The sequence below is a fragment of the Castor canadensis genome, chromosome 3 (genome assembly GCF_047511655.1).
Source record: "Castor canadensis chromosome 3, mCasCan1.hap1v2, whole genome shotgun sequence".
Taxonomy (NCBI): domain Eukaryota; kingdom Metazoa; phylum Chordata; class Mammalia; order Rodentia; family Castoridae; genus Castor; species Castor canadensis.
Window position 1 is genome coordinate 53,452,777 of NC_133388.1, and position 21,095 is coordinate 53,473,871.

Here is a 21,095-nt window from a genome sequence, read left to right on the forward strand (position 1 = left end):
GTAGCTTTAGGGAGAGCTGGCGCAAGTGAAGACCGCCATGAAAGCCCTGAACAGCCAAATCGGCCACTGGGCCAAGACGGAAAATAAATAAATAAATAAACCAAGGGAGCAACACAGCAACTGGACATCCACTCTAGTATTTCTGTGCAGTGTTGCTAGGAAGTTGCCACTTAACAGAAAGATAAAATCCAGTCTGACTTTCTTCAAATCAGCATGGGAGGCAGCTGGCTGTGTAGGTGGAAAGGAAGACACAGCACAGCTTCCTTGCAAAACTCTGGTGCCAGAAACCATTATCTGAAATGACAGCTCTCTGCTTTCCAGTAAATTGCTGTTTTTGAAAAACATTAACCTCTGCAAGATTCAGCCTTCCTCTGGAAAGAGGGTCACTGACTAGCTGTATTTCACGATCTTGACAAAAAACACAGTCCTTGAGAAATGTGGACTCCAAAGTCATGGATTTCATGGATTTTGTAAAATGAACCAAATGAATAGGCTGTGTTGCAACTTTAAAATGACAGGTAAGCTTTTTGTTTTTTATCTGAGCCTCGATAAGGAAAGGCTTGTATCCATCAATGGAAGCTGACATTCTGAAATGGTAAAATGAGCTTTGTGAACTCCAAGGAAAAATTATTGGTATATCCTGGATTTTTAATGGAAGCCATTAAAAATGGCTGAATGCTAGTTCAGACCATGAACTAGCAGAGTTGCAACAAAAAAGAAATAACACGTTAGTTTCCATAGAAATGGTTTGGTTTACCTAAGGATGTCTAATATTTTGCAACAGCAGGCTATGTGGTGTTTATGGGCAGCTGCCTTCTGTTTCCTTGTAAGGAATTACATATTGGTTAATCAACTTCTTTATAATAAACCACAGTTCAATCTTAAATCTTTAGTAGATCTCAAACCTTAAGCATCTCCTGGAGTTCAGGAGATTTCCTTGGCTGAACTTTCTTGCCGTTGCTCCAACGGTCCTGTCAGCTCACAAAGTTCTGTAAGAAATCCACTGGTGAACAGAGCTGCTGAGCTCTGCAAATAACTGGATCTCTTCTATTCAGGTTTGGTTTTCATCACTGCGCTGTCTAGATACTCTCAGTGATGCACCTGACAGACGGCACAAGAGTGGAAAGCCATGCACCAGGACAGGAAGCTGGCTTTCAGCCTGCATGGACACACCCAGCAGTGGCAGGGGGGAAAAAACCATCTAGTCTTTCTAGGCCACGGTCACACAACCAGAAGGTGGGGATTGCACGTGTTTTTGTGATAGCATGTTATAAACTATGAAACAGAAACAGAAAAGAAAAACCACATTGTTTACTGAGCAACATGACCTAAAAATATTATATGTGTAATACCTTTACTCACAACAAAAAGCATAGAAAAGGAATTGTAGAGTAAGAAGGACAAAGAAAAAAAATCTATGGACACAATAAACTGTGGCTCCATTAAGCAAGAACTTAACACAATAAACAGGAACTTAATCCAGAGTAGGGGAGAGGACTCTGTTTTGGAGGCGAGGAGAAGTAAATTCTTGAAATTTCTAATTAAAGAGCTAGTGATTATTGAAAATCAATTGTGATTTAAAATTAGCAAGGATCTATTGAGTGCTTAATGTGTGTGACCCAGAAGCAACACACACATGTCCTACTAGGTTGCCAAAGAAACCAGAAGTTGAGCAGATGTGAAAGCACTGCAGGCTTCCTCAGCAGTTCCAGGAAGGCACTTTCGTTGTTGTCTTCTGGAGGAAAAAAGCCATGTCCACATACGGTGGACACATTGTAAAGGTTTCCTGTGGCCACAGAATAAACGTGCCAGCACAGCATGTTGGCTTGTGTGACTAGCAGCTGCCTCCTTCTCAGGCCTGTCTCCTGCACACAGAAGTGCTGCAGAGCGCACAAAGCAAGCACTTTTGCTGCAGCCTGATCGTCAGCCAAACCAGCCTGTTCTCTGTTCTCCCAGCACAGCCAGGCCGACAATGGCCGTGACTTTGTCCCTTATCTTTCCCCTTCTCTTCTCACTCGCAGGGTATCTCAGAGCCCAACTCTAGCCTCTTCTTCTCCTCTGAGAAGACCCTCCCAGCAACCTCCTTAGCCCCTGGTTCCCACACCAGCCCAGGAGCCTGTGCCAGGAAAATCTAATCCATTTCTCTGTTTTTTTTTTTTTCTTAAAGTATGCCAACTGGTATTATTAATCATCATTATTATTTTGTCTACCCATTTATCCAATAGATACTGATTAAGCCTGCCATTTAATTGCCAAAAGAGTTGTAAGTTTGTCTGTCATCACTAGCTAAACGGGCCAAACTAGGTTTCTCCCATGGGCCTTTGTACACGCTGTCCCCCATGCTGACCGCACTGCATTGCTCCTGTGTGGTACTGCTCATGGCTGTTCTTTCCTCCCTCAGGCCCAGGTTCAAATGCCAAGATCCTTGCTGATCATGCTATATAAAGTGACCCCATCCAGCTCCTGCCATTCTCTGGCACATCACCCTGGCTTATTTTCTTCAATGAATTACTATATTGAATTAATTTAGTTATCATCAGTCTCTCTCCTCCACTTAATGTAAACGTAGAACAGTGATTTTGTAGTGTTCACAGTAGGTGATCAATAAATGCTTTATTTAAATGAATGAAAGTCCTCTATGGAGGATCCCTGCCCCCAGCCTTCTACATATTAGATGCTCAGTAAATGTGCGCCACTTCTGAGGATGAGTAGGGGCCTCAGCCATGCCTCCCACCCCACATCACCCCACCGAACAAGTTGTAGATTGTTTACAATGGCTAATGTAGCATGCTCCCCCATGGGGCACCTCCCAGACTCTCATACTATTTCATCTAGTCTTTGAGTAGTCCCACATTCTTGGAGCAAAATATAAGTCCAAGACTGGCGGGCCATATTCCTTCTTATCCTTTTCTGGCAACTGCCAGCAAGTCTTCAAGTGACCATTTGCAATCATGGCTGGTTTTGGTAATATACAAAACCCAATAGCTTTCCTGCTGCAAAGGGATACAGATGGTCTATGTGAAAGTGGAGACAGCAAGCCAATGCTGAAAGCTCCTTTGTTGTGTTGGTACTTCAGCCAACCCAGGACTACTGGTCTGAGACAGAATCTCAGTGTGAGGGCCTCCCTGCTCCCAAAAATGCAGCATCATGGGCCCTGCCTTCTTTTTATAAGTTTAGTGCCAGGGAGAGCAGGTAGCACATCCCCCCTGCCACTCCGTCTCCTAATTCCCTCTTTTATCTTTTTTTTTCCATTAAGTTTTTATTTGGATATGTTCATTGTACAGGGGGGATTCACTGTGACAATTCCAAATAGGTTTATATTGTACATTCATTAGGTCACTGCCACCATCTCTCCTACTCAACTCTCCTCCCCGCCCACTTAAAACTATTGCAAGAGGTTTCTTTGTTCTATTTTGTGTAAGTATATGAAGTCCATCAACCATGGTCCCTCATCTTAATTTCCTTTCCTTTATCTGTTTACTGGTGCTGGCACCAAACCTAGGACCTCATGCATACTAGGCAAGTGCTCTATGCCCGAGCCATACCCTCATCCCCTACCAACTCCCTTTTTCAAATACTATTTTTACTTCTAGAAGAAATAATAACTATTTTTGGAAATCTGAAAAGCATAAAGATTCAGAAAATAAAAATCTATAATCCTCCCACATATAGTCAACTAAGTTAACCTTCGCAGTAATTTTTCAAGTGCTTGTTCTTCATTTGAAGTGCTTATTTCTTTGTGTGGACTGCCATACTAGGAAGATGATGTTAACTGAATACATAATTGTGTGCTGGGCTCTGTGTAAATGCTGATCTTCTGGGTTGACTACTGTTTCAGCACTGCAAGAGCTACCCTTCCCCTCACTTCCTTCAGAGAATGAAGCTATTTTAATTTTTCCACATTATCCAAGTGTCAAGTTTTATATTGTATCTTGCAAGGTGATTATACACCTCTGATGATGCATAGTACCTGGCCAGTTTTTATTCTTTTAATCAATACTGTTTTAAAGATTCCTTCTCTAAGTACATAAAATAAACTGGCACACCAATATCCCTGAATTTATAAGGAGTGAGTGAGGAGAGGAGAAGTATGAGAAATAAAAGAGAAAGGGACAAATAATGTTCTACAATGTCCCTATCTAAGACAGCCCTCATTGATTTAGAAACTCTCTGGGTTGGTGGAGAACAAAGAAAAGGAGCCATCTCCTTAGGACATCTTACAGGTTAGGGGATTTAATACTAATTTTTTATTTTATTTCTGGGGCTTATTGGTTCCATTTAATTTTTAGGTCACCAATACAGAAAGTTAAGTATCCTACTGAAAGGTTGCCTTTAAGGACTCATATTGTATTTTCTTCTGTTTTGGGGAAACACCTGAAACAAACCAGAAACAGATTTTGCAGTTGAAGAAACAAAGGAGAGATCAGGTGATGTGAACAAGGTCGAACAAAGTCAAGGATGGTGACCAGAAGCTGATTCCTATGCTCTGGGAACTAGCACCCGCACAAAAAGAAAATACCAGAAAATGGAATCCTTTTTCAGGCATGGCCTTTTCTGTGAACGTGACTTGTTTCCTCCATAAAGTAGAACCAAGGATGGGGAACTCACATCCAGAATAATTTTGCTTATGGTGGGTATGAATTAGTCAGGCTTATGGTTACTGTGTCCCCTTATCACAAAGGCTCAATGAGCAAAGCTGACTGTCAGGAGGAATGAGAGTGTCCTGATCATATTTGTACAGTACGTTAACCAGGAAACACTCACAAGAGAATCAGAAAACCAATTCATTCCCAGTTAGGGCATCATTCACCCCTGAGAGTTATACACTGTATCATGTACATTGAGACTAAGATGAATGAGCACTGCACAGACAAGAGGTTGTGACTGGTGGTCTGTATAGAAACAGATTCTGGAATTTCTAGAGATAAATGCTCTCATTACTGGGGAATTGAAAATGAGGATGGTAATTTTGTTCTGGCTGACAAAAGCAGATAAGATCATCTTAGCAAATAGCTTTCAGAGGCACTGAATCTCCTATATGGATTCTCATTTGTCTGTCAAACTAGCATCCAAGCAACCTACACCAATGACTTTTGCAAGCCTCTTTTCTCAACCAGCCTAACAGCGTGTGTTTTCTACCCTCCCAAGTGTGGAAGTACGAATGTTTGGGGTAAATGGATTCAGTCTTATCTCATCCTGAACATTCCCATGAAAGTCAAACCAAAACTGAGTAGGAAGGTGAGGTAGGCCTTGTTTTTTATTTTAACACTTGTACATTCATCAGTCCCACCCACCGCCAGTCATTTTGGTGCTAGGTACATAAGGCTATGTTTATGACTAATGCCTGGTATTTTTTCTTCACCTTTTGCCTTGCTTGGACGAGCAAATCCTGCTGGAGCTGTAGAGGATTCTGTGATTTATGGATACTCATTTCCAGAAACCCTGTGTGTCCTGAAAGACTGCTTAGTGGCTCTCAATACTCAGCATTCTGGCATTCTTTCCATGTCTTCAGTAAATGTTGGATGAGTCATGCAGAGATGAGCTGCATCCATCACTGGGGTAGACGGGAATGCAATGTTCAGAAACGGTCAGTAGCCCCATTACAGGAGCTGTTTAAAATAGCTGGGAAAGCAACCAACGGCCCTGTTTCTCAGCCAGGTTATTTGCTGGGCTTGTCACTGATGTGTCTCCTGATTGAGCAAATGAGCCTGATACATTTTACAGAGGGCTAATATTTTTAATAGTACAGACGCCCTGGCTAAATTCCAATTGCAAGATAGGAACCTAAAGCCCTGTCAATAATACCACTTGCTTGTAAAATACCTTTTATTCCTGAGCTCCACAGACACACAAATGATGGGAAAGAGTACTTAATAAGTCTTTAAAATTCCTGAAGTTATGGTTTGCTGAGAACAGCAAGTATATCCTTTACAGTAGGTGACACCAGTTTCTACCAGTTACAGTGATGGTACAAAGGCAAGAAAAAGGCAAACACCCAACTGGGGCTCCTGGGGAAACGTGGGGTTTCCACTAAGAGAAAGTAAACCTCAGAATTCTAATTACATAATGGGATTGGCTGATCTTTTCTTCTCTTTGTTTGCAAAGAACACCAAATGATTTTGTTTTAAAAGCTTTCAGCCTTGGGGTGGGAGGAGTGGCTAATGTGGTAGAGGGCCTGCCTATCAAGCCTGAGGCCCTGAGTTCAGAGCACCACAAGCTTTCAGCCTTCCTTCATTGTTCCTAAGTACCCAGGAGAGCAACTGGGAAACTGAACAGAAATTGTGCCAGCATCCTGGGGCTACTTTGTCTTTACATGCCATCATAATGGAGAGGCTGGAGCTTGCAGACTTAAAGTGCCTGCAGTGCTGGGAGCCAGGCGAGAACAAGGACCAGAACCCAACTCCTATTTTCAAGGAGCTTACGCTCTAAAGATGATGACAAACCCACAAGCAGGCTATTTCAAGGCAGTATGATTTGTACTAAGAAAGGAAAAAAACAGGGTTCTGTGGATGACTGAGGAGGGACACCCTAATCCATTCTTTCTTTTTCCCCAGAGAGAAAGGAAAGTTTAATTTACAGCACTAACTTAAAAATACAGAGATCTGTGAGATTAAAAAAAGAATTTCTCTCTAGCTAATCAGTACAAATCTCAGGGCTGAGGGCTATGTGTTCAAGTTGTCTAGTTAAAGGCAAACAAAATGTTTCAAGTGACAGGGAGAAAGGCAGAGGAGCTTCATTTAAATATGTGGTAAGAGCTAACCACAGAAGCAGAAAACAAAGTCATCAATGGTTCTCCCAACTTTGGACATGAATTGCTGTTTAACCTTTGGCCACAGGATGGAGATGACCTAGCAAGTTGGATCACCATTTGAGCAATGACATACAGAATTAGACCTGCCTAACTTTGAAAGCCTAATGCTTTTACCCAGTGGCTGGGTCTTAAATGAACTAGAGAACCTCACTTACAAAAGAAAATCTGAATTGGAAGAATATTAGTACTGTTAAACTGGGGAGAGGAGACCAGAGTAAAGAAGTCTGGAGATTGTAATTCAAGTTACATCAGCTTCAGATAACCCACAGAAATTTGATCCCAGCCAAAATTATTTATCATGTTGCTGGATTGACGAGCGATTAAATACCATTTTCTGACCAAACAGAACTGCTATTGGTCAGGGGAGAGAAAAAATAAGAAGGCAAACATGGCCCCAAAAAAGAGGGAAAATTCTTTACTAATTAGCTGCCTGAGTAAAGGAATCAGCTAAGGTTCACTTGACCACTCACCGTAGTTCAGACCATGGTATTAATAGGCAGCAGCTACTGCAAGAGGAAGAAAGCAAAAAATCATTCCACTTCCCAATTCCACTAGTCTCTATAAACATCAAGTAGCCAGAGACCAGGGGATATCACAGGACACTTTGAGTCAGCCACTCACCTAAAGCTTAATCCTTTCTTCATTCAAGAGTAACACACCCTAAACACCAGCTAGGTCTGGCTGCAGGTAAACTTAACAAGACAAAGACTCAGACCTAAGAGCTGTGTCCTTGACATGTGATAGAGCAAAGGTTAGGAATTTCAAACAGAAACTCTCTATCAATGAGAGTAGGACCTAGTAGTTTATAAAGATAATCTCTCTCATTTAACAAGTAAACCCAGTACATCATCCCTGGGGCCAAATAGACCCAAGGCTAAGAGTTCATCGATAAATATTCCAACTCTTAAAACCTAGAGATGATCCGTTTTCCGTCTGTTGGAAATGTATTCCATTTCTAATAAACTTTACTTTTATTTTTACTATAATCTTTGTGTCTTGCTTGAATTCTTCTTCTACCGGATACAAAAATCCTCGTATTTATCAGGAAATTTTCCAGTCACAGTATCTACCTCTAAGGGCATCTTTCTGATCACTGAAGAGTTTACACAGCTACACTATTGTCCTCTTACTGATCAGGTCATAAGTGAAAAGTTATTTTACATGAATGAGCCTGAGAATAAAGACATATAAATGTCTCAAAGAGATTTTTGTCTTTGGTGATTTAAATACCTAGACTACTATAAATCTTAATCTATTGTTATTAAGACTTAAAAAAATAACAGTAAAGGGTAACACAACTAGTAATTCAAAAACTTAGAAATTTCAGATGGACCTACCATACTCACGTGTCAGTGGTCATCCTGGATCCCTCATGGTGTGCTGGAGCACCAGTCAGCGAGCTACATTTCTGCCCATCACACCCTCATTACTGAGAAAATTGGTCCAAAATTCATTCTAGCGTCAGATATAAACCCTTTCCAGTTTCCTTTTCATATGAATCTACCTTGGCCTATAATTTCTGTGATTTATTTAGGAGGGAAAAGATGGGATTCTTTTTAAAGTTGAGATCTAAAAGTCCTATTTTTCTTTGCTCTTTATGGCTTCTTTCTAAATAAATTTAAATGTGCCTTTGTGAGTTGGGTGTTAGAAGCAAACTTAATGTCACACAGATGATTTCATGAATGTTTAGAAGTCAGCAAAATGGCAACATCAGATTGAGAACTCACTGAATACCACTTCTTAACAAAAATACACACTTAAAAAAAAAAACGACTGGACACTTTACCTACTCATTGTCCACAGAACTTTAGTTTCTCAGAACTTTGTTCTGCTTAGAAAAGTGAAATGAAACAAAACTGATCGTTTCTTTGGAGACTTTTTTCTCTTTGGCTATACTTGGTCCTCACTTCGCCAAGTTTATCTGAAGCTTCAACGTCAAGTCCTGCACAAGAGAATTTAGACAGCAGTCTCCAAAGAAGGGATCATCTTCTTATTTCTAAGACGCAGATTCTAAGCACTTCCCGTCTTGTGCACATCGTAATTACCTTACCTACAATGGCTATGCCATCTGCCTGGAGGAGGCACACTGAGGAGGTGCTGAATCTCTACAGTTCCTCAGTCACACCACCTCAACAGGATCCTCTGCCTACACTAACTGGGCAAGTTATTGAGACGTACAATCTCAGTTTTATCAACTGCAAAATGGTTCTGTAAGCATAAAATAAGATGATTCTTATAGCGTCCTTTGAATGGTGCCCTGTACACACTACAAGCTTGACAATATCTCCTGTTAGGATGGACACAAGAGAAGAGATGGCAGGCAGCATCGTTGGTATGCACAGGGGGACACTGCATATTTTGAATGTGAATTATTTACCTCTCATTATTTATACTTTTGGTAGACACTTGCCTTTTTTTTTTTTTTTGAGATGGTGTCTTTCTACACAGCCCAGGCTAGTCTCTAAATTGCCATACTCCTGCCTCAGTCTCCAGAGCTCTAGAGTCACAGATGAGCACCACCACACTTGGCTAGATCCTTGCTTTCATACTCTTAACTCCTCTTCTGTCATGGACAGACGATGAAGTGATGTTGGTTATTGCAAAGCTGTACTGGCTTCATTAAAACAGAATCTCATTAGCAGACAGAAGTCAGCTGAAGTTAATGCCTATACTTTTTTAACAGATATACAGTCTTTTCCCTTCATAACAACATAGGCTGATGGGCTGTTTCCACTCTAGGTTCTTCTGCTGAACTGCAGAGCAGAAGCTAATTCTGGCATCACTTGCTTCTTTCCTCTTCTTCTCTCCTCTCAGCTGTGGTGCCTTCAATGTTTTTCACTGAGCTAACTTGTATAGGCCTCATCTTCCTAAATGTCTTAGGTTTCAAAGTCACCTCTCCCTGTGCCAGTCTTTTCCATCTACTAACTGAGCTCAACTAGAATGAATTAAAGCATGATGGCACACCACTTCTCACAACTTGCAGGACTGTGTCAGTCAGCTTCCCGTCACTGTGATGAAATATTAATAGTGATGATGACTTGTATTTAAACAATGCTTTATAATTTACTAGAGGTCTTCCTTGTGCCTCATGCAATTCTGATTTCACAGTCATTCTATGATGTCTAGGAAGATGTAATAATTCTTATTTTCAGATTAGGAAACTGGAGCTCAAAAGATTTAGCTAGCTTATGCTAATCCACAAAAATATTAAGTGTCCCTAGGTTAGGAACCCAAAGCTTCAGATTTGGCCTCTGAAAACAAATGAAACAAAGTTCCTTGCTTAAAGTAATACATATTAAAATGTGAATTACCAATAGCTTAAACCTATCAGGAGACATCTGCTTTTAAAAGAGCAAGCTAGAATAGATAATGAATTTATAGTTACAGGATAAAGCCACCTTTAGGTGGGAGGCAGGGAGGGGGATTTGGATATTTGAGCAGAGAATCTATTTAATTTTTGTTGACCATTCCTACTGACCTGCATGACCACCCTAAGCTGAGTCATCCAAGAGCGTCTCCTGAGAGAAAAGAGGAAACCTCTAAGCCTATGTAATCACAAGGAAGAGTTTTGTTCCATCTTCATTTCTTCATCTTAAACTCATGTGCATTTTGCATCTTAGTCAACATTTGTCAAACAAATGTCTTTTCATTTAAATCTAAATCAAATACACAAATACACACACAGAGAACGGAAAAATGCAAATGTCTATTTCCATATACATGGGGAACAGTAAAACTAATCCTTCCATTTCATAGCTTCAAAGAGTGGCGTGAATCTCCACACCAGTCCTCTTTACCTCCACAGGTCAGATTCAGATTTCGTATTTGTTGAAAGCTTGTTGCCCGAAGTCATTCTAAGATCCAAGACCAGTGGGAATGCTCTGTGAATTGCTCCATCTCACTATAGCCTCCTTCTGGAAGGTTCCCATGGGAAATGCGACACGCCCCCTTACTGTGACAGCACTTTGCCAAACCAAGACAGAAAGAAACCTCAAACAGGTTCCAATCATTTCCTATTTAATGCCTATTATTTTCTCTGCTCAGTTGTTATTTTGAAATAAGGGTATTTTGTGAAAAATCAAACCACCCTGTCCACAGGAAACCATAAAGAAAGTTATTTGCCAGAAAGAACCACCCTGCTGACAAATGCACATTGGCCTGTTTAAAGATGGAGCTCCTGGGGCTGTTGAGTAAATCTTGTGCCAAGTGTCCACAGGGCAGCCTGTGACACCTCCTACTCCTGCACCCCCACCCCAGCCTGCAGCCTTGGAAATGAGGAGTTGCCATCTTTGACTGGACTGTAGAGACTGCCACCCCCGCTGCTCAGGAAGCACATACCAGCGCCCAGAATGAAAGGGACCTTTATAAGCATGAGTCCGCCATTTCTTAAACAGACTCCCACACAAAGACGTTTTTGTTTCTTCTCTTCAGGGAAAACTGAGCTCCTTCTCCAGTCTTTGGGGAGGGAGGAGAAAGCAAAGGCAGGAAAATGAGGCTCAGAGTAGGAAAGCACAGGCTGGCAACAAAGTGTGGGGGGTGATGGTCAGTGATGGAGAGGGTAAATCCTACTTCAAAATGAAAGCCACAGTGTCCTAAGGTGGCATGAGTGAGGCTCCATATATAGTTGTCAGCACTGAGGAGTTGGCTGGTCTAACCACTTGGGATCTTCTCCCCAGAAAGCAAGAGACAGTTAGGGACATTTAGGCCCTTGTGCTCTGCTCTCAGAAAATTTTCAGGCAATTAGGTTTTCTCTAAGTAGACCTAATATTTTGATTTCCCCCTCCTTTACCTAAACAGCCATATTTTTTGTTTAACAAGATTCACAAGCAATTTCTTCCCTATTCTAGTTTGTAACAGAAAAAGTAGTACCTACCTTTCTTTTTTGGAGGAAGCATAACCTTCTCAATTATTTCAGACATCTCCAAATCATTTGGGTAGTAGACAGGAAAAGGCTAGAGTTTTATAATTCGATTTATTGGCTGTCATAAGATTCTCTCTCTCTCTCTCTCTCTCTCTCTCTCTCACACACACACACACACACACACACACACACACACAAAGATATATGGTAAAGTCTCATTAATTTGTTGCTTATTAATTAAACACTAATAAGTTTATTGTAATATAATGGAGTCCATGTGGCACTACTTATGATGAACATGTTAAAGAAAATAGTGGAAAGAAAACAATGGTAGGAATTTAGAGACTTGGGTGCATCAGGAAATAAGAAAAAGCAATGTTAGTTATTGCGAAGCTGTGCCTGCTTTATTAAATCAGAATCTCTACAGAAGACAGAAGTCAGCTGAAGTTAATACTTATACATTTTTAAATGAATTTTTTCATGATGTGAGAAATCCTTCCCAAGCTTAATTTGTGAGGTCTCATTATATTTCTTTAAAAGAATGAAAACTCATGGCCTTAAGAGAAGCCACCTTCAGAGTCTCTAGCAAAGGCATCTGTTTCTGCAGCATCGTGGTCCTGGCTGCAAGTATGAGAGCAAGGCGAAGTAAGCACTAGCTTAATCACCTGCACACACACCATACCCTAAGTCCCTGCAGGCACGAAATGGTTATGGCCTCTTTCCTAGCAATAAAGTTGCACCTTTCAAACATGCCTGAAACAAAGGTGGGTTTGGGAGGGGCTGTTGACTGTCAGTTCTTCATTCCCACACTAGTCGGCCCACGTGTTCACTGCAGTGTCCAGAGTGTTCTGTCTCTTTGGAGTCCGTTTCTCAAAGGACACGAACTCCTTTCAGAGACAGTCAGGGTAGGAAGGCAGGCACTGTTCTACGTGCTTCGAGTCCTTCAGTGGATTCTCATAGCGGTTTATGGTGGGCATGAATTTTATCCCTCTCTTAAAGTTTTGGAAATGGATACACAAAGTGATTAAGAAACTTACGCAGCCACACACTGTGGTAGGCCACAAAACTGGGATTCCAACCCTTGCAATCTTGTTCCAGAGTCCATAGTTTATTTTCACTGAACCATACAGCCTTTTAGAACTTAGAATCTGAGAGGACTTTGAGATGATCTCATATTCACGCTCTCATTTTGGAGGAGAAAGAATGAGATTCCAGACAGTTAGCTAACTCAGAGGAACACACCTGGCTCTGGACAGAGTGGAACGAAGACTTTAATCTTAATGAAATGTGTACATGTGACCTCTGAAGAACTCAGGTCCTCCCAAGCAACCCATGGCCCCAACGTCACCATGGCCCCAGTGATCGCCATTTGTTAGGCCTAAGCAAATTCATGATACCTTGGTTAAGAAAGATTGACATTGGCAGTAACACTGGTAAAATTCATGCTTGGGGCATTCTCGTCACCTCCTACTGCCTACATAGGATGAGAGGGAACTTAGAACCACTCAAGAGACATTCTTCTAAGAGCTCAAGATCTCTGATGCTCACCCAGACCTTCGTTTATAAACTCTATCCAAAATAAGTCTTTCTAATTGTAACTCACAGTCTCAAGGCCTCCTGTCTCTGCCCTTCAGAGTACTTCTTTGTCCCAATTTGTACTTAGATACCCAATTGTACCCAATTGTTCGAGTGTGTTCAGTTCCCCTCTCCCTATCCAGACTTGCAAGCTCCCTCAGGACAGGTGCCATGCTGGTTTCTCTACAAATACTTAGAACTGCACACAATAAATGTTCAACTAAAACTTGTTAGATGAATTTGTGCCAAATTCTCATGGACACAGTTTAAAAGACAGCTTATGCTGCTGCACATTTTGCCTAATAAACATCTATTGTTCAGTGTTCTTGACCTTTGTGCTGTCACTGGACCCTATCTGTTACTAGGCCAGAACATTCAAATAAAGTCTCCCTCCCCAGAAATGCAGATGATTCACAAATTTACCTTTCATTCAGGATCCAGGAACCTACTAGGAACACAGTAGGTGGGATTGGCTAGGCTATTAAACTTCAATCACCAAACTAAGAAGGAAAAAGGCCATTGTAAAGCATCTCAGTTATGGACTGTATGAGTGAAAAATGCATTAATTTCAAGCTTCAAGTGTAACTCAGGACATGGCAGTTTGCTGTATGACACTTCCTTTGGGGTCTGGCTTGAAAGACTAGAAAAATGATTTTTGTTTGGTATGTTCACTAGTTTCATGTAAAGAGCTATTTCCAATAATGCTTAATAATACTTTTAATATTTCACACGTTGTTCTCAGGATTCTGCATTAATGTCATTGCAATATTATCACTCCCACTATCTACCAAGAATAGGCTTGTTGAGTAAAATTAAACGTCACTCCAATCACTATCAGAAATAATACAAACTTGGAATTCATGAAGCTTTTACTCTAGCTGAATCACAAAAAGTTTTCTAAATTTTATTTCCTTGATGATAATCTATAAAAATTTCTCAAAACAATAATGCCTTGTTTTTTAACCCTTTCATAATGAAAGTGGTATGATCAAGTTGTTAGTTTTTCTGCCAAAGCAATAATCTGCTTTAGTTCTGTGCCATAGTTGGTCTCCAAGTGAAAACTCTCGTGTTTTTGTCTTTTATATGAGCACATTTATTTATTTACTTACTTAAGTCACTGGAAAGAGCTGTAATACACTCTCACGGGGCCACACCAGCTATGAACAAATGCCCTTTTATTTTTGGAAAACACCTTTGGGTAAGTTGGGAGGGGGAGATATTTTTAAATTTTGGGGCCCATCTCTTTGCCTCATCTCAGCAATATGAAAATGTAAAGTCTGCACTTTCATTTTTAAATGAGTGAAGTAAAAAGAAGTAAAAAAATCCACATTACATTACTGAGAAGGGTTGAGACTTATCTACATGAGGATGAGAAAGAAGCAAAATTAGCCAGAAGTTGCTCCGTGCAGTGCCAGGGTAGAGCTTTCTTCATGAGGCTCACTCTCTCACTGTCTTCTCAGAGGCATGGCCAGAGCTCTTAGTTCACAGGCTTTGGCTCTACTGAGTAAAAACACTTTGGGGATGGCTTCTCTCCCACTCTATCACTTCTGCCTTATTCTTCTATAGCTCTTATCTTTTTCCTTTGTGGGGAGAGTGAAGCTTGTTTGTTCATTTCTAATACAATAGATCCAAAGATTAATAAGACATGACTGAAGTTCCAATTTCTTTTGTGATTAAAACAAACATGACTAAAGAGCTCAATGGTATGGTTTAAAAAACAAGTCTGAATTTTACTTTCAGGGAACAACAAATCTCCTTTGATTAATCCTAAGTACCTTTAATCAGTGGAAATTTGGTGTGCCGGATTTATCTATTTACTGGATATTAAGTGATAAAAACGACAAGGTCCTTATAAACTTGGCCCCAGGCTGAGGCTGCAACCCTAAGCCCCGGGAGGACTTGGCTCTCTCAGAACTGTTATAGAAGCGCTAGCAGAGCAAAGTGGGTTACTGCCTTGTGACACCTTCCTTCCTTCTTAGACTCAGCAAGGCCACCGTGGAAAACTGTTCCTTCCTCTCCCTTCTTCCTACCAGGCTCTGGGTTTTCCTGGGACGTGTGAGACACTATCCATTGCCTGACACCCTGTGTTCATCACACTGAGCCCTACAACCCTATACCACCTGGCTTCAAATCTTCTTCTCCCAGCTACAACCAGCTATAAATCCTCTTCTCCCAGAAGTGTTTAATTGGATTAATTTTCTTTTTTTTTCCCCACAATTATTTCCGTGGAGAAATTTTCCCACTTCAAGATAGCAGTGGCATCCCAGAGACTGCAATATGAAATAACGTAGCACAAAATGGGTCCTTAGGAAGCCAGCGTGCACATTTCCCACCATGTTGTGCCTGCAGTGTCCCATGCTCAGCTATTCCATTATCTCCAGAGAGCAATAATGAATATTTCCAGAGCCCGCTCCATTTCTGTTTTCTTCTGGCTAAAAAAATAATTATCTAAAACATGGCTTTCCCTCTAAAATTAGCCCTTGGTTAGACACTATCAGATACAGCTCAACACAAGGAAATTTCATGCAAGAATAAAATGATGCATGGTTTCATTTGTGAACTCAACCAGTCTCTGTGCATTTGGCATTGAATAGCTCAACTCTGTTTTTTTTTTGGTACTGGGATTCAAACTCAGGGCTTCACACTTGCTAGGCTCTACCACTTGAGCCACTCCACCTGTCCTCTTTTATGCTCAGTATTTTCAAGATAGGATCTCATGAACTATTTGCTCCAGCTGGCTTCAAACCTCAATCCTCCTGATCGCTGCCTTCGGAGGAGCTAGGATTATAGGCGTGAGCCATGGGCACCCGGCTGTATTTCAAATACCTCTCTCTCTCTGCAAATGACAGTATCCATAAGTTAATCTTACAACAGATGGCATTATCTGTCACCTACTTCTGCAATCCCAGGAGGACGGTTACCTGGCTGTGGCATTCTGTGTTATGTTTCTGCCTCACCAAAAAGCACACCGTGTTTCCAAAATTCTAGGTATTTGACCTTTAATTCAAGTGTGCAGACAAAAGTGATTCTTCTAGGCTGAGGATAGGCCCCTTTCAAAGCACTCATTTAAGAGCAATGCCAGTTTTTTTTTTCTTTCAAAATAGCATTTTGATAATAAGACATTTTAGAAAAACATCACTTTTATGTTAAGGAGAACTATTTAAAGTCCTAAAGCTCATAAAGGAAGGTTTTGGGTTTTTTTCTTAACGAAATAAAAACTTACTTTAAGTAAGAAAAAAGATAACTTCTACGGTATCACATTTACCTGTTTTTAAAAACCCTGCTGTATCCTGAGAGCAGCCTGGGTGTCTTGTGAATTCATTTATGCTCTTCATTCTACTTATTTTATTTTGGGGCAATCAAGGTTTATAAGGAATAAAATATATTACATTAAAGTCTGTCATAATTATTACCCTCAAATGCATCCTTTCCCCTCATCATGGAGCAAAGGTACAATAGGATAAAATAGAACATATTTGACCAAAAGTTGCCATTTTTTAACTAATGAGCTATTTAAAGTCCCTTACAAGGCATTGCTTCTTTTCCTTTAAGGACGATGCCTTTATTCTAAGAAAAGAATAAGGAGCTGAGAGGGAGTTCAGACAACAGGTAATTTAACTGACTATACACGTGACCTCTACGCATGGCCAGTGTTTCTTAGTTGCTGAGGCACATTGGGAAATAAAACCATGAGTTCCATAGTTTTCTCACAAGCTAAAGGCAAAGCAAACTCCTAGGCAGAAAGAAAAGAGACAGCCTAAAGATAAACTCAAGCAAGCAGTCATGAAGTGACAGGCTCTTTGGCCCTTTCGGATGGACCTCTGTTACTAGTGACTGTGAGACCAGTGTGTTTATTGTCTTTGTCCATGTCCCCCATTTTATTAAGACAGATTGCAATCATACCATCTTCAGGTTTCTTTGAAAGCTGTAAATGAGTGAGGGACTCTGGTTAATAGTAAGACCAGTTCAACCTGCATCACACTTAAAACAACCACAGCAAAACCCTCTCCAGCTGACATGGGACAGAGCAACTAGACCCCGGGGACCAGTTCACATGTATCATCAGCAAAGATCTCTCTCTGTCACCAGACCCACTGGATCAGGGCCACCAAGGAGCTCCCCGAGACTGCTTTAATTAGGTATTTCACTTACAAATGAATTAATTAATTAGAGAAAAGCACCTGAAGCACATTACTCATGTGGTCTATTTAAAGCTTTAAATGGATAAAAACTGCTGATAGTAAGGATCAGGTCTTGTCACAGGGGATGTAACACCCAAGATGATTTACCAAACCTCTTGCCCAAACAGTGAGCATTTATTCAGATCCCTCTCCTGCCCTGAGCACTCTTGAGCACAGAGGGTACCCCAAGAAGATTCAGAGGAAATAGATGAGAGCAGAAACTACGGTTATTGTGGGCAAGTGTTTCTTCACCAGTTACCCACCCCTCCAAACACACAAAAAACACTGGGGACTGAACTCAGGGCCTTATACTTGCTAGGCAGGCACTCGACCACTTGAGCTATGTCCCCAGTCCTTTCGCTTTTTGTTTGTTTTTCATATGGGGATCTTATGCTTTTGCCTCAGGCCAGCCTATGTCCGTGATTCACCTACCTCCACCTCCACCTGAGTAGCTGGGATTGTCGGCATGAACCACCAAGATCCTCTGGTCTACATCTCCCAAGCAGCTGGGATTACAAACAAGCACTACACACCCGGCCCTCATTTTTCCAGAAAAATGAAGTGACCAGAGATAGCTGTCTTCCATTTTGCTTTGGCACTTGACCAATTTCTGCGCCTATTGTCCCTTATACAATGGTACAGCCATACCAGGCAGCCTCTAGCTGGAATAAGTGTGGCAACAGACATACACATGAGTCAAAATGAAGAAGATGACTACAGCTTAAGCAGTCTGCAAAACTATGTGTGTGTGTGTGTATATATATATATATAAAATGTATGTATGTATATATACAGTAAGCAAGCAAACAAAAGCCCTTGAATATTATTGGCTACAGGAATTACTATGGCCGTCGAACAATACCGAGTATAACACTTTTGTAACAAGTTGCCCATGTGATCTTACCCTCCTGGGTGGTGTCTTTGGCTCCTACTAGATTCATTGACATTTTAGAGAAAAGAATCTAGGCTAGTCACCCCACAAGGAAAGATGCTCTGGAATGTCAGATTGGTTCAATCATGCAGCTCTGTGTCAGGCACTTCACCCCTGGGTACTTCTTCTGATTTGTACGAAGAAGCCTGGCAGTAATGAGAGCAGACAGGACTCAATCCCCAAGAGTGTTCAGCCCTGCAGGTGGCATGAGGGACTTCAGAAAAGGCCCCTGGCTGCCCCCACCAGCTAGGGTAGCTGTGGGGACAATCTCTCCCTCCCAGTGAGGGTGACCACTATCAGGATGCACTGGAATTAAGGGATTGCTGGGATGGAGGCAGAGATGGCAGGGGGGCTTGGGGGCAGAGATGGGGAGGTCCCCAGTCCTGCCTGTGGTACAAGGGCATCCTAGTGCTTGCTCTGTTCTGTTATACTGGATACAGTGACTGGACACTGGCATTGAAATTCAGCTACCTGGCTTGCCTCTGCTTTTTGTGCTGTTTCCTTGAGGTGGGAGACAGCTCAGGAAAAGGTAAAACAAATATCTCAATACAACTGCTGGAATTCACTACCCTGGTTGGTCCATGAACCTGTGCATCCAAGGGCCATGGCTGCTGGATGTGCAGGGATAAAGTCTCAGGCTGGCTGCCACCTAGTTCAAATGGTGGAGAGAGACAAGGACAGAGAACGCAGAATGGACCACTGTTAAACCAAGGTGGTTGGTATACATTTGGCTGCTTACTGTTGCATTCTTTCAGTTCTTTCCTCATCATTTCCTCTGTCTCTTGCAATAACAGCAAAACCCAACTCTTGGTTAAGAGGCATGTGGGAAAGCAGTTAAGAATTGGCTCTAAGTGTGACTGTGCAAGTTCAAGTCTCAGCTCTGCCATCTAAAAGCTATGTAATTTGGGGCAAGTGACTCTATGTCTGCATCTCCATTTCCTCGTCTGGAAAGTGGGATTGGTGATAATGACAGCTAACACACCCCTCCTGGGATCTTGTGACGATTAAACGAGTTAATAGTGACACTGTTAGCTTATTTTTCATTTGCTAAGCAATCACTTAAGTCTTTTCATGCCTCAACCCCTTTAATCTTAACAAAAACCCTACCTACCAATATGCCCATTTTACAAGTGAGGAAAATGAAGCTCAGATATGTTTGTGAAATTCCCAAGATTCCCTAGTGAGTAAGTGATGGTGTCAGGATTGGATCTCAGGTAGTGGGGTCTCCAAAGGCCACTTCCCTCTCTAGTCATCTCTGGTTTCCCAAGTCCGGACACAAGAACACCATGTAATGCTCAGAGACTGTTCCATTCTCACAGGCCTGGGAGCACTTCCTTCATTTTTCCCCACATGTACACAAGCACACACACGCACACGCACACACATGCACACGCACATGCACACAGTTGTTATACAAAGCCTGTCCCACTCACGCACGCTCCCTTGCCCCCCATCACTCTCTTGTCTTACGCTCTTGAAATCATGGAGGCTGACCAACTGGGTGAGTGGCACCCACAGGCCTTGACCCAGTTCCCAAGGTCCCAGCTACTTCTTGTCACCCCCCAGGGGCACTGCCAGGTAAATGCTGAAGCTAGAGGCCCAGAATTCGTTAAATAATGGCTCAGACTTGCTCGGGTAGAAATGATGCATTCCAGAAGTTCAAAAGCTAAAGGCAAAGGAAGGGAAAGTAGGTTGTTCTGGAAGCTCAGCTGCGAATTCCATGTAGACAGGTGACCCACATTCTGTCAATTAAGTGCTGCTTTGGAAGCCGCTGTCCTGGGCCTCACAACACTGAGCCTTTCAGCAAATGTGGAGACGGGGCCTTTCCTCTGTACCTCAGTTAACAGCAGCGGTGTAGACTTCTGCTGGGATTGACCCAGTGGCTGAAAGGCACAGGAGCACAGACTTTACATCCCTGAGAGGCCCCTGGGTGGGCGCCCTGTGCAGCCATGGCTCCCAGCACACTGGGGTTTTGCCCTGGAAGCCCAGGGGGACAATGAGGACCAGGGGACACCAGGCCAATGGAGCCCCAGCAGCGTCTTCACCAGCTGAGGTCTCCCCCTCCCAGCCCAGTGCTCATTACTCCCTCAACTCCCCTCCAAGGAACCCTTTTGAACCTTTCCAAAACCTGTTCCTTGCAGCAGAAGGTAGAGGTCCTGCAGGATCTGACTCCTAACTCCTCTTCCAGCCTCATCTCTTCCTAATATCCCTCTGACCACATGGGCCTTTTTTTGTTTGTTTGTTCCCCCGAACAGCCCTTCCTGCCTCAGGGCCTTTGTATGCACCATCTTTGTTACTTTACTTTCTGCTTGGCAGGATTCTTCCAGTAACTCTCTTACTGAACTCAAACCCATCCTGAAAGTTTATAAATACACATTCAGGATGATTTGGTTATTGTCTCTTTCCCTCATCAGACAGAAGCTCCATGTTGGTGCTTGTTTTCACTCATGATTGTATTTCCAGGGCTGCTTCTAGCTTCTGTCACACAGTGGCTACTCAAAATGGATTACCTATTGAATGAATGAATGAGTGAACTGTATTCTGTCAGAGTCCTGGCCCTTCAACTCTGCAAGGTAAAATATGAACCTTGCTCATGCTGACACAAGGTGATTTGTGTGTTTGTGATCTATGTCCAAGGCATGAGCCAAAGCCATAGTGAGATTTTCAGGAAGGAACGGTGACAAATGGTGGAGAAGAACTGAGGGAAGCTGACTTTCTACAGCTCGCTTAGCATCC

General features: G+C 42.0%; 1 protein-coding gene across 5 annotated transcripts in view; it reads right to left on the reverse strand.

The window, feature by feature from the left end:
- Positions 1–21,095, reverse strand: part of Gng2 (G protein subunit gamma 2) — a 116,048-nt gene that overhangs the window by 34,268 nt on the left and 60,685 nt on the right. Inside the window, exon 1 of one of the 5 annotated variants that reach the window (XM_074067983.1) lies at positions 8,149–8,274. The exons of the other annotated variants lie outside the window; for them this stretch is intronic. The gene's annotated coding sequence lies outside the window, so the exon portion shown is untranslated. Of the gene's footprint in view, positions 1–8,148; positions 8,275–21,095 lie in introns of those variants that run through there. 5 annotated transcript variants of the gene reach the window in all.